The sequence below is a fragment of the Ambystoma mexicanum genome, chromosome 12 (genome assembly GCF_040938575.1).
Source record: "Ambystoma mexicanum isolate Mex_15411 chromosome 12, UKY_AmexF1_1, whole genome shotgun sequence".
Classification (NCBI taxonomy): domain Eukaryota; kingdom Metazoa; phylum Chordata; class Amphibia; order Caudata; family Ambystomatidae; genus Ambystoma; species Ambystoma mexicanum.
In genome coordinates this window covers 212,176,054-212,188,829 of record NC_090936.1, presented here as the reverse complement: position 1 = coordinate 212,188,829, position 12,776 = coordinate 212,176,054, and positions in this window count along the sequence as shown.

The following is a 12,776-nucleotide window of genomic DNA, read 5'->3' as shown; positions in this document are numbered from 1 at the left end:
TTTCATGTTCTAGGAAGGGTCTCAGGATTGGAATGGGAAGGAGTTGGATATCACATCTCAAGCTTTAGGAAGGGTCTCAGGTTTGGTATAAGCATTGAGATAGCACATCTCATGCTATAGGAAGGGTCTCAGGATTGGAATGGGAAGGAGTTGGATATCACATCTCATGTTATAGGAAAGATCTCAGGTTTGGTATTAGAAGCATTGAGACATCACATCTCATGTTATAGGAAGGGTCTCAGGATTGGAATGGGAAGAATTTGGATATCACATCTCATGCTATAGGAAGGGTCTCAGGTTTGGAAGGGGAAGGAGTTGGATATCCAATCTCATGTTATAGGACTGGTCTCAGGTTTGGTATTAGAAGCATTGAGATATCACATCGCATGCTGTAGGAAGGTTCTCAGGTTTGGAATGGGGAGGAATTGGATATCACATCTCATGTCATAGGAAGGATCTCAGGTTTGGTATTAGAAGCATTGAGATATCACATCTCATGCTATAGGAATGGTCTCAGGATTGGAATGGGAAGGAGTTGGATATTACATTCCTGCTATAGGAAGGGTCTCATGTTTGGAATGGGAATGTGTTGGATATCACATGTGCTATAGGAAGGGTCTCAGGTTTGGAACGGGAAGGAGTTGGATATCACATCTCATGTTATAGGAAGGGTCTCAGGTTTGGTATAAGCATTGAGATATCACATCTCTGCTATCGGAAGTGTCTCAGGATTGGAATGGGAAGGAGTTGGATATCCCATCTCATGTTATAGGAAGAGTCTCAAGTTTGGTATTAGAAGCATTTAGATATCACATCTCATGCTATAGGAAGTGTCTCAGGATTGGAATGGGAAGGAGTTGGATATCACATTTCATGTTAGAGGAAGGATCTCAGGTTTGGTATTAGAGGCATTGAGATATCACATCTCATGCTATAGGAAGGGTCTCAGGATTGGAATGGGAAGGAGTTGGATATCACATCTCATGCTATAGGAAGGGTCTCAGGTTTGGTATAAGCATTGAGATATCACATCTCATGCTATAGGAAGGGTCTCAGGATTGAATTGGGAAGGAGTTGGATATCACATCTCATGTTATAGGAAGGATCTCAGGTTTGGTATTAGAAGCATTGAGACATCACATCTCATGCTATCGGAAGGGTCTCAGGATTGGAATGGGAAGGACTTGGATATCACATCTCATGCTATAGGGAGGGTCTCAAGTTTGATATTAGAAGCATTGAGATATCATATCTCATGCTATAGGAAGGGTCTCAGGATTGGAAGGGGAAAGATTTGGATATCACATCTCATGTTATAGGACGGGTCTCAGGTTTGGTATTAGAAGCATTGAGATATCAAGTCTCATGGCATAGGAAGGGTCTCAGAATTGGAATGTGAAGGAGTTGGATATCACATCTCAAGCTATAGGAAGAATCTCAGGATTGGAATCGGAAGGAGTTTGATATCACATCTCATGCCATAGTATGGGTCTCAGGTTTGGTAGAAGCATTGGGATATCACATCTCATGCTATTGGAAGGGTATCAGTATTGGATTTGGAAGGAGTTGGATATCCCATCTCATGCTATAGGAAGGGTCTCAGGTTGGAATGGGAAGGAGTTGGATATCACATTTCATGTTATAGGAAGGGTCTCAGGATTGGAATGGGAAGGACTTGGATATCATATCTCATGCTATAGGAAGGCTCTCAGGTTTGGAAGGGGAAGGAGTTGGATATCACATTTCATGTTAGAGGAAGGATCTCAGGTTTGGTATTAGAGGCCTTGAGATATCACATCTCATGCTATAGGAAGGGTCTCAGGATTGGAATGGGAAGGAGTTGGATATCACATCTCAAGCTTTAGGAAGGGTCTCAGGTTTGGTATAAGCATTGAGATAGCACATCTCATGCTATAGGAAGGGTCTCAGGATTGGAATGGGAAGGAGTTGGATATCACATCTCATGTTATAGGAAGGATCTCAGGTTTGGTATTAGAAGCATTGAGACATCACATCTCATGCTATAGGAAGGGTCTCAGGATTGGAATGGGAAGGAGTTGGATATCACATCTCATGCTATAGGAAGGGTCTCAGATTTGGTATAAGCATTGAGATATCACATCTCTGCTATCGGAAGGGTCTCAGGATTGGAATGGGAAGGAGTTGGATATCCCATCTCATGCTATAGGGAGGGTCTCAATTTTGATATTAGAAGCATTGAGATAACAAATCTCATGATATCGGAAGGGTCTCAGGATTGGAATGGGAAGGAGTTGGATATCACATCTCATGATAAAGGAAGGGTCTAAGGTTTGGAAGGGGTAAGATTTGGATATCACATCTCATGTTATAGGACGGGTCTCAGGTTTGGTATTAGAAGCATTGAGACATCACATCTCATGCTGTAGGAAGGGTCTCAGGATTGGAATGGGAAGGAGTTGGATATCACATCTCATGTTATAGGAAGGATCTCAGGTTTGGCATTAGAAGCATTGAGACATCACATCTCATGCTATAGGAAGGGTCTCAGGATTGGAATGGGAAGGAGTTGGATATCACATCTCATGCTATAGGAAGGGTCTCAGATTTGGTATAAGCATTGAGATATCACATCTCTGCTATCGGAAGGGTCTCAGGATTGGAATGGGAAGGAGTTGGATATCCCATCTCATGCTATAGGGAGGGTCTCAATTTTGATATTAGAAGCATTGAGATGACAAATCTCATGATATCAGAAGGGTCTCAGGATTGGAATGGGAAGGAGTTGGATATCACATCTCATGATAAAGCAAGGGTCTAAGGTTTGGAAGGGGAAAGATTTGGATATCACATCTCATGTTATAGGACGGGTCTCAGGTTTGGTATTAGAAGCATTGAGATATCAAGTCTCATGGTATAGGAAGGGTCTCAGAATTGGAATGGGAAGGAGTTGGATATCACATCTCAAGCTATAGGAAGAGTCTCAGGATTGGAATGGGAAGGAGTTTGATATCACATCTCATGCCATAGTATGGTTCTCAGGTTTGATAGAAGCATTGGGATATCACATCTCATGCTATTGGAAGGGTATCAGTATTGGATTTGGAAGGAGTTGGATATCCCATCTCATGCTATAGGAAGGGTCTCAGGTTGGAATGGGAAGGAGTTGGATATCACATTTCATGTTATAGGAAGGGTCTCAGGATTGGAATGGGAAGGACTTGGATATCATATCTCATGCTATAGGAAGGCTCTCAGGTTTGGAAGGAGAAGGAGTTGGATATCACATTTCATGTTAGAGGAAGGATCTCAGGTTTGGTATTAGAGGCCTTGAGATATCACATCTCATGCTATAGGAAGGGTCTCAGGTTGGAATGGGAAGGAGTTGGATATCACATTTCATGTTATAGGAAGGGTCTCAGGATTGGAATGGGAAGGAGTTGGATATCACATCTCAAGCTTTAGGAAGGGTCTCAGGTTTGGTATAAGCATTGAGATAGCACATCTCATGCTATAGGAAGGGTCTCAGGATTGGAATGGGAAGGAGTTGGATATCACATCTCATGTTATAGGAAAGGTCTCAGGTTTGGTATTAGAAGCATTGAGACATCACATCTCATGTTATAGGAAGGGTCTCAGGATTGGAATGGGAAGAATTTGGATATCACATCTCATGCTATAGGAAGGGTCTCAGGTTTGGAAGGGGAAGGAGTTGGATATCCAATCTCATGTTATAGGACTGGTCTCAGGTTTGGTATTAGCAGCATTGAGATATCACATCGCATGCTGTAGGAAGGTTCTCAGGTTTGGAATGGGGAGGAATTGGATATCACATCTCGTGTCATAGGAAGGATCTCAGGTTTGGTATTAGAAGCATTGAGATATCACATCTCATGCTATAGGAATGGTCTCAGGATTGGAATGGGAAGGAGTTGGATATTACATTCCTGCTATAGGAAGGGTCTCATGTTTGGAATGGGAATGTGTTGGATATCACATGTGCTATAGGAAGGGTCTCAGGTTTGGAACGGGAAGGAGTTGGATATCACATCTCATGTTATAGGAAGGGTCTCAGGTTTGGTATAAGCATTGAGATATCACATCTCTGCTATCGGAAGTGTCTCAGGATTGGAATGGGAAGGTGTTGGATATCCCATCTCATGTTATAGGACGGGTCTCAGGTTTGTTATTAGAATCATTGAGATATCATATTGCATGCTGTAGGAAGGGTCTAAGGATTGGAATGGGAAGGAGTTGGATATCCCATCTCATGTTATAGGAAGAGTCTCAAGTTTGGTATTAGAAGCATTTAGATATCACATCTCATGCTATAGGAAGTGTCTCAGGATTGGAATGGGAAGGAGTTGGATATCACATTTCATGTTAGAGGAAGGATCTCAGGTTTGGTATTAGAGGCATTGAGATATCACATCTCATGCTATAGGAAGGGTCTCAGGATTGGAATGGGAAGGAGTTGGATATCACATCTCATGCTATAGGAAGGGTCTCATGTTTGGTATAAGCATTGAGATATCACATCTCATGCTATAGGAAGGGTCTCAGGATTGGATTGGGAAGGAGTTGGATATCACATCTCATGTTATAGGAAGTATCTCAGGTTTGGTATTAGAAGCATTGAGACATCACATCTCATGCTATCGGAAGGGTCTCAGGATTGGAATGGGAAGGACTTGGATATCACATCTCATGCTATAGGGAGGGTCTCAAGTTTGATATTAGAAGCATTGAGATATCATATCTCATGCTATAGGAAGGGTCTCAGGATTGGAATGGGGAGGAGTTGGATATCACATCTCATGCTATAGGAAGGGTCTCAGGTTTGGTATAAGCAGTGAGATATCACATCTCATGCTATAGGAAGTGTCTCAGGATTGGAATGGGAAGGAGTTGGATATCACATCTCATGTTATAGGAAGGATCTCAGGTTTGGTATAAGCATTGAGATATCACATCTCTACTATCGGAAGGGTCTCAGGATTGGAATGGGAAGGAGTTGGATATTCCCATCTCATGTTATAGGAAGGGTCTCAGGTTTGGTATTAGAAGCATTGGGATATCACATCTCATGCTATAGGAAAGGTCTCAGGATTGGAATGGGAAGGACTTGGATATCACATCTCATGCTATAAGGAGGGTCTCAAGTTTGATATTAGAAGCATTGAGATATCACATCTCATGATATCGGAAGGGTCTCAGGGATGGAATGGGAAGGAGTTGGATATCACATCTCATGATAAAGGAAGTGTCTAAGGTTTGGAAGGGGAAGGAGTTTGATATCACATCTCATGCCATAGTGTGGGTCTCAGGTTTGGTAGAAGCATTGGGATATCACATCTCATGCTATCGGAAGGGTATCAGGATTGGATTTGGAAGGAGTTGGATATCCCATCTCATGCTATAGGAAGGGTCTCAGGTTGGAATGGGAAGGAGTTGGATATCACATCTCATGTTATAGGAAGGGTCTCAGGATTGGAATTAGAAGGACTTGGATATCACATCTCATGCTATAGGAAGGCTCTCAGGTTTGGAAGGGGAAAGAGTTGGATATCACATTTCATGTTAGAGGTAGGATCTCAGGTTTGGTATTAGAGGCATTGAGATATCACATCTCATGCTATCAGAAGAGTCTCAGGATTGGAATGGGAAGGAGTTGGATATCACATCTCATGCTAAAGGGAGGGTCTCAGGTTTGGAAGGGGAAGGATTTGGATATCACATCTCATGTTATAGGAAGGATCTCAGGTTTGGTATTAGAAGCATTGAGATATCACATCTCATGCTATCGGAAGGATCTCAGGTTTGGTATAGAAGCATTGAGATATCACATCTCATGCTATCAGAAGGTTCTCAGGATTGGAATGGGAAGGAGTTGGATATCACATCTCATGCTAAAGGGAGGGTCTCAGGTTTGGAAGGGGAAGGATTTGGATATCACATCTCATGTTATCGGAAGGATCTCAGGTTTGGTATTAGAAGTATTGAGATATCACATCTCATGCTATAGGAAGGGTCTCAGGATTGGAATGGGAAGGAGTTGGTTATCACATCTCATGCTAAAGGAAGGGTCTCAGGTTTGGTAGAAGCATGGAGATATCACATCTCATGCTATAGGAAGGGTCTCAGGATTGGAATGGGAAGGACTTAGATATCACATATCATGCTATAGGGAGGGTCTCAGTTTTGATATTAGAAGCATTGAGATATCACATCTCATGCTCTCAGAAGGGTCTCAGGATTGGAATGGGAAGTAGCTGGATATCACATCTCATGCTAAAGGAAGGGTCTCAGGTTTGGAACGGGAAGGAGTTGGATATTACATCTCATGTTATAGGAAGGGTCTCAGGTTTGGTATAAGCATTGAGATATCACATCTCTGCTATCGGAAGTGTCTCAGGATTGGAATGGGAAGGACTTGGATATCACATCTCATGCTATAGATAGGCTCTCAGGTTTGGAAAGGGAAGGAGTTGGATATCACATTTCATGTTAGAGGAAGGATCTCAGGTTTGGTATTAGAGTCATTGAGATATCAGATCTCAGGCTATAGGAAGGGTCTCAGGATTGGAATGGGAAGGAATTGGATATCACATCTCATGCTATAGGAAGGGTCTCAGGATTGGAATGGGAAGGAGTTGGATATCACATCTCATGCTAGAGGAAGGGTCTCAGGTTTGGTATAAGCATTGAGATATCACATCTCGTGCTATAGGAAGGGTCTCAGGATTGGAATGGGAAGGAGTTATATATGACATCTCATGGCGTAGGAAGGGTCTTTGGTTTGGTATAAGCATTGAGATATCACATCTCTGCTATCGAAAGGGTCTTAGGATTGGAATGGGAATGAGTTGGATATCCCATCTCATGTTATAGGAAGAGTCTCAGGTTGGAATGGGAAGGAGTTGGATATCGCATTTCATGTTATAGGAAGGGTCTCAGGATTGGAATGGGAAGGACTTGGATATCATATCCCATGCTATAGGAAGGCTCTCAGGTTTGGAAGGGGAAGGAGTTGGATATCACATTTCATGTTAGAGGAAGGATCTCAGGTTTGGTATTAGAGGCCTTGAGATATCACATCTCATGCTATAGGAAGGGTCTTGGAATTGGAATGGGAAGGAGTTGGATATCACATCTCAAGCTATAGGAACGGTCTCAGGTTTGGTATAAGCATTGTGATATCACATCTCATGCTATAGGAAGGGTCTCAGGATTGGAATGGGAAGGAGTTGGATATCACATCTCATGTTATAGGAAAGATCTCAGGTTTGGTATTAGAAGCATTGAGACATCACATCTCATGTTATAGGAAGGTTCTCAGGATTGGAATGGGAAGAAGTTGGATATCACATCTCATGCTATATGAAGGGTCTCAGGTTTGGTATAAGCATTGAGATATCACATCTCATGCTATAGGAAGGGTCTCAGGATTGTAATGGGAAGGAGTTGTATATGACATCTCATGCCATAGGAAGGGTCTCAGGTTTGGTATAAGCATTGAGATATCACATCACATGCTATAGGAAGGGTCTCAGGATTGGAATGGGAAGGACTTGGATATCACATCTCATGCTATAGGAAGGGTCTCAGGTTTGGAAAGGGAATGAGATGGATATCACATTTCATGTTAGAGGTAGGATCTCAGGTTTGGTATTAGAGGCATTGAGATATCACATCTCATGCTATCAGAAGGGTCTCAGGATTGGAATGGGAAGGAGTTGGATATCACATCTCATGCTAAAGGGAGGGTCTCAGGTTTGGAAGGGGAAGGATTTGGAAATCACATCTCATGGTATAGGAAGGATCTCAGGTTTGGTATTAGAAGCATTGAGATAACACATCTCATGCTTTCATAAGGGTCTCAGGATTGAAATGGGAAGGAGTTGGATATCACATCTCATGTTATAGGAAGGATCTCAGGTTTGGTATTAGAAGCATTGAGACATCACATCTCATGCTATAGGAAGGGTCTCAGGATTGGAATGGGAAGGAGTTGGATATCACATCTCATGCTATAGTAAGGGTCTCAGATTTGGTATAAGCATTGAGATATCACATCTCATGCTATAGGAAGGGTCTCAGGATTGGAATGGGAAGGAGTTGTATATGACATCTCAGGCCATAGGAAGGGTCTCAGGTTTGGTATAAGCATTGAGATATCACATCTCTGCTATCGGAAGGGTCTCAGGATTGGAATGGGAAGGAATTGGATATCACATCTCATGTTATAGGAAGGATCTCAGGTTTGGTATTAGAAGCATTGAGATATCCCTTCTCATGCTATAGGAAAGGTCTCAGGATTGGAATGTGAAGGATTTGGATATCACATCTCATGCTAAAGGAAGGGTCTCAGGTTTGGTATAAGCATTGAGATATCACATCTCTGCTATCGGAAGGGTCTCAGGATTGGATTGGGAAGGAGTTGGATATCCCTTCTCATGCTATAGGAAGGGTCTCAGGATTGGAATGGGAAGGAGTTGGATATCACATCTCATGTTATAGGAAAGATCTCAGGTTTGGTATTAGAAGCATTGAGACATCACATCTCATGTTATAGGAAGGGTCTCAGGATTGGAATTGGAAGAAGTTGGATATCACATCTCATGCTATAGGAAGGGTCTCAGGTTTGGAAGGGGAAGGAGTTGGATATCCAATCTCATGTTATAGGACTGGTCTCAGGTTTGGTATTAGAAGCATTGAGATATCACATCGCATGCTGTAGGAAGGTTCTCAGGTTTGGTATTAGAAGCATTGAGACATCACATCTCATGCTATAGGAAGGGTCTCAGGATTGGAATGGGAAGGAGTTGGATATCAAGTCTCATGTTATAGGAAGGATCTCAGGTTTGGTATTAGAAGCATTGAGACATCACATCTCATGCTATAGGAAGGGTCTCAGCATTGGAATGGGAAGGAGTTGGATATCACATCTCATGCTATAGGAAGGGTCTCACATTTGGTATAAGCATTGAGATATCACATCTCATGCTATAGGAAGGGTCTCAGGATTGGATTGGGAAGGAGTTGTATATGACATCTCAGGCCATAGGAAGGGTCTCAGGATTGGTATAAGCATTGAGATATCACATCTCTGCTATTGGAAGGGTCTCAGGATTGGAATGGGAAGGAGTTGGATATCCCATCTCATGTTATAGGAAGGGTCTCCGGCTTGGTATTAGAAGCATTGAGATATCACATCTCATGCTATAGGAAGAGTCTCAGGATTGGAATGGGGAGGACTTGGATGTCACATCTCATGCTATAGGGAGGGTCTCAAGTTTGATATTAGAAGCATTAAGATAACAAATCTCATGATATCGGAAGGGTCTCAGGATTGGAATGGGAAGGAGTTGGATATCACATCTCATGATAAAGGAAGGGTCTAAGGTTTGGAAGGGGAAAGATTTGGATATCACATCTCATGTTATAGGACGGGTCTCAGGTTTGGTATTAGAAGCATTGAGATATCAAGTCTCATGGCATAGGAAGGGTCTCAGAATTGGAATGTGAAGGAGTTGGATATCACATCTCAAGCTATAGGAAGAATCTCAGGATTGGAATGGGAAGGAGTTTGATATCACATCTCATGCCATAGTATGGGTCTCAGGTTTGGTAGAAGCATTGGGATATCACATCTCATGCTATTGGAAGGGTATCAGTATTGGATTTGGAAGGAGTTGGATATCCCATCTCATGCTATAGGAAGGGTCTCAGGTTGGAATGGGAAGGAGTTGGATATCACATTTCATGTTATAGGAAGGGTCTCAGGATTGGAATGGGAAGGACTTGGATATCATATCTCATGCTATAGGAAGGCTCTCAGGTTTGGAAGGGGAAGGAGTTGGATATCACATTTCATGTTAGAGGAAGGATCTCAGGTTTGGTATTAGAGGCCTTGAGATATCACATCTCATGCTATAGGAAGGGTCGCAGGATTGCAATGGGAAGGAGTTGGATATCACATCTCAAGCTTTAGGAAGGGTCTCAGGTTTGGTATAAGCATTGAGATAGCACATCTCATGCTATAGGAAGGGTCTCAGGATTGGAATGGGAAGGAGTTGGATATCACATCTCATGCTATAGGAAGGGTCTCAGATTTGGTATAAGCATTGAGATATCACATCTCTGCTATCGGAAGGGTCTCAGGATTGGAATGGGAAGGAGTTGGATATCCCATCTCATGCTATAGGGAGGGTCTCAATTTTGATATTAGAAGCATTGAGATAACAAATCTCATGATATCGGAAGGGTCTCAGGATTGGAATGGGAAGGAGTTGGATATCACATCTCATGATAAAGGAAGGGTCTAAGGTTTGGAAGGGGAAAGATTTGGATATCACATCTCATGTTATAGGACGGGTCTCAGGTTTGGTATTAGAAGCATTGAGACATCACATCTCATGCTGTAGGAAGGGTCTCAGGATTGGAATGGGAAGGAGTTGGATATCACATCTCATGTTATAGGAAGGATCTCAGGTTTGGTATTAGAAGCATTGAGACATCACATCTCATGCTATAGGAAGGGTCTCAGGATTGGAATGTGAAGGATTTGGATATCACATCTCATGCTAAAGGAAGGGTCTCAGGTTTGGTAGAAGCATTGAGATATCACGTCTCTTCTATCGGAAGGGTCTCAGGATTGGATTGGGAAGGAGTTGGATATCCCTTCTCATGCTATAGGAAGGGTCTCAGGATTTGAATAGCAAGGAGTTGGATATCACATCTCATGCCATAGGAAGGGTCTCAGGTTTGGTATAAGCATTGAGATATCACATCTCTGCTATCGGAAGGGTCTCAGGATTGGAATGGGAAGGAGTTGGATATTCCCATCTCATGTTATAGGAAGGGTCTCAGGTTTGGTATTAGAAGCATTGAGATATCACATCTCATGATATCGGAAGGGTCTCAGGATTGGAATGGGAAGGAGTTGGATATCACATCTCATGATAAATGAAGGGTCTAAGGTTTGGAAGGGGAAGGATTTGGATATCACATCTCATGTTACATTACGGGTCTCAGGTTTGGTATTAGAAGCATTGAGATATCAAGTCTCAGAGTATAGGAAGGGTCTCAGAATTGGAATGGGAAGGAGTTGGATATCACATCTCAAGCTATAGGAAGGGTCTCAGGATTGGAATGGGAAGGACTTGGATATCACATCTCATGCTATGGGAAGGCTCTCAGGTTTGGAAGGGGAAAGAGTTGGATATCACATTTCATGTTAGAGGTAGGATCTCAGGTTTGGTATTAGAGGCATTGAGATATCACATCTCATGCTATCAGAAGGGTCTCAGGAATGGAATGGGAAGGAGTTGGATATCACATCTCATGCTAAAGGGAGGGTCTCAGGTTTGGAAGGGGAAGGATTTGGATATCACATCTCATGTTATAGGAAGGATCTCAGGTTTGGTATTAGAAGCATTGAGATATCACATCTCATGCTATCGGAAGGATCTCAGGTTTGGTATTAGAAGCATTGAGATATCACATCTCATGCTATCAGAAGGGTCTCAGGATTGGAATGGGAAGGAGTTGGATATCACATCTCATGCTAAAGGGAGGGTCTCAGGTTTGGAAGGGGAAGGATTTGGATATCACATCTCATGTTATCGGAAGGAAATCACGTTTGGTATTAGAAGTATTGAGATATCATATCTCATGCTATAGGAAGGGTCTCAGGATTGGAATGGGAAAGAGTTGGATATCACTTCTCATGCTATAGGGAGTGTCTCAGGATTGGAATGGGAAGGACTTAGATATCACATATCATGCTATAGGGAGGGTCTCAGTTTTGATATTAGAAGCATTGAGATATCACATCTCATGCTATCGGAAGTGTCTCAGGATTGGAATGGGAAGGAGCTGGATATCACATCTCATGCTAAAGGAAGGGTCTCAGGTTTGGAACGGGAAGGATTTGGATATCACATCTCATGTTATAGGAAGGGTCTCAGGTTTGGTATAAGCATTGAGATATCACATCTCTGCTATCGGAAGTGTCTCAGGATTGGAATGGGAAGGAGTTGGATATCCCATCTCATGTTATAGGACGGGTCTCAGGTTTGTTATTAGAATCATTGAGATATCATATTGCATGCTGTAGGAAGGGTCTAAGGGTTGGAATGGGAAGGACTTGGATATCACATCTCATGCTATAGGAAGTGTCTCAGGTTTGGTATAAGCATTGAGATATCACATCTCATGCTATAGGACGGGTCTCAGGATTGGAATGGAAGGAGTTGGATATCACATCTCATGTTATAGGAAGGATCTCAGGTTTGGTATTAGAAGCATTGAGACATCACATCTCATGCTATAGGAAGGGTCTCAGGGTTGGAATGGGAAGGAGTTGGATATCACATCTCATCCAATAGGAAGGGTCTCAGGTTTGGAATGGGAAGGAATTGGATATCACATCTCATGTTTTAGGAAGGATCTCAGGTTTGGTATTAGAAGCATTGAGATATCACATCTCATGCTATAGGAAGGGTCTCAGGATTGGAATGTGAAGGATTTGGATATCACATCTCATGCTAAAGGAAGGGTCTCAGGTTTGGTAGAAGCATTGAGATATCACGTCTCTGCTATCGGAAGGGTCTCAGGATTGGATTGGGAAGGAGTTGGATATCCCTTCTCATGCTATAGGAAGGGTCTCAGGATTTGAATGGCGAGGAGTTGGATATCACATCTCATGCCATAGGAAGGGTCTCAGGTTTGGTATAAGCATTGAGATATCACATCTCTGCTATCGGAAGGGTCTCAGGTTGGAATGGGAAGGA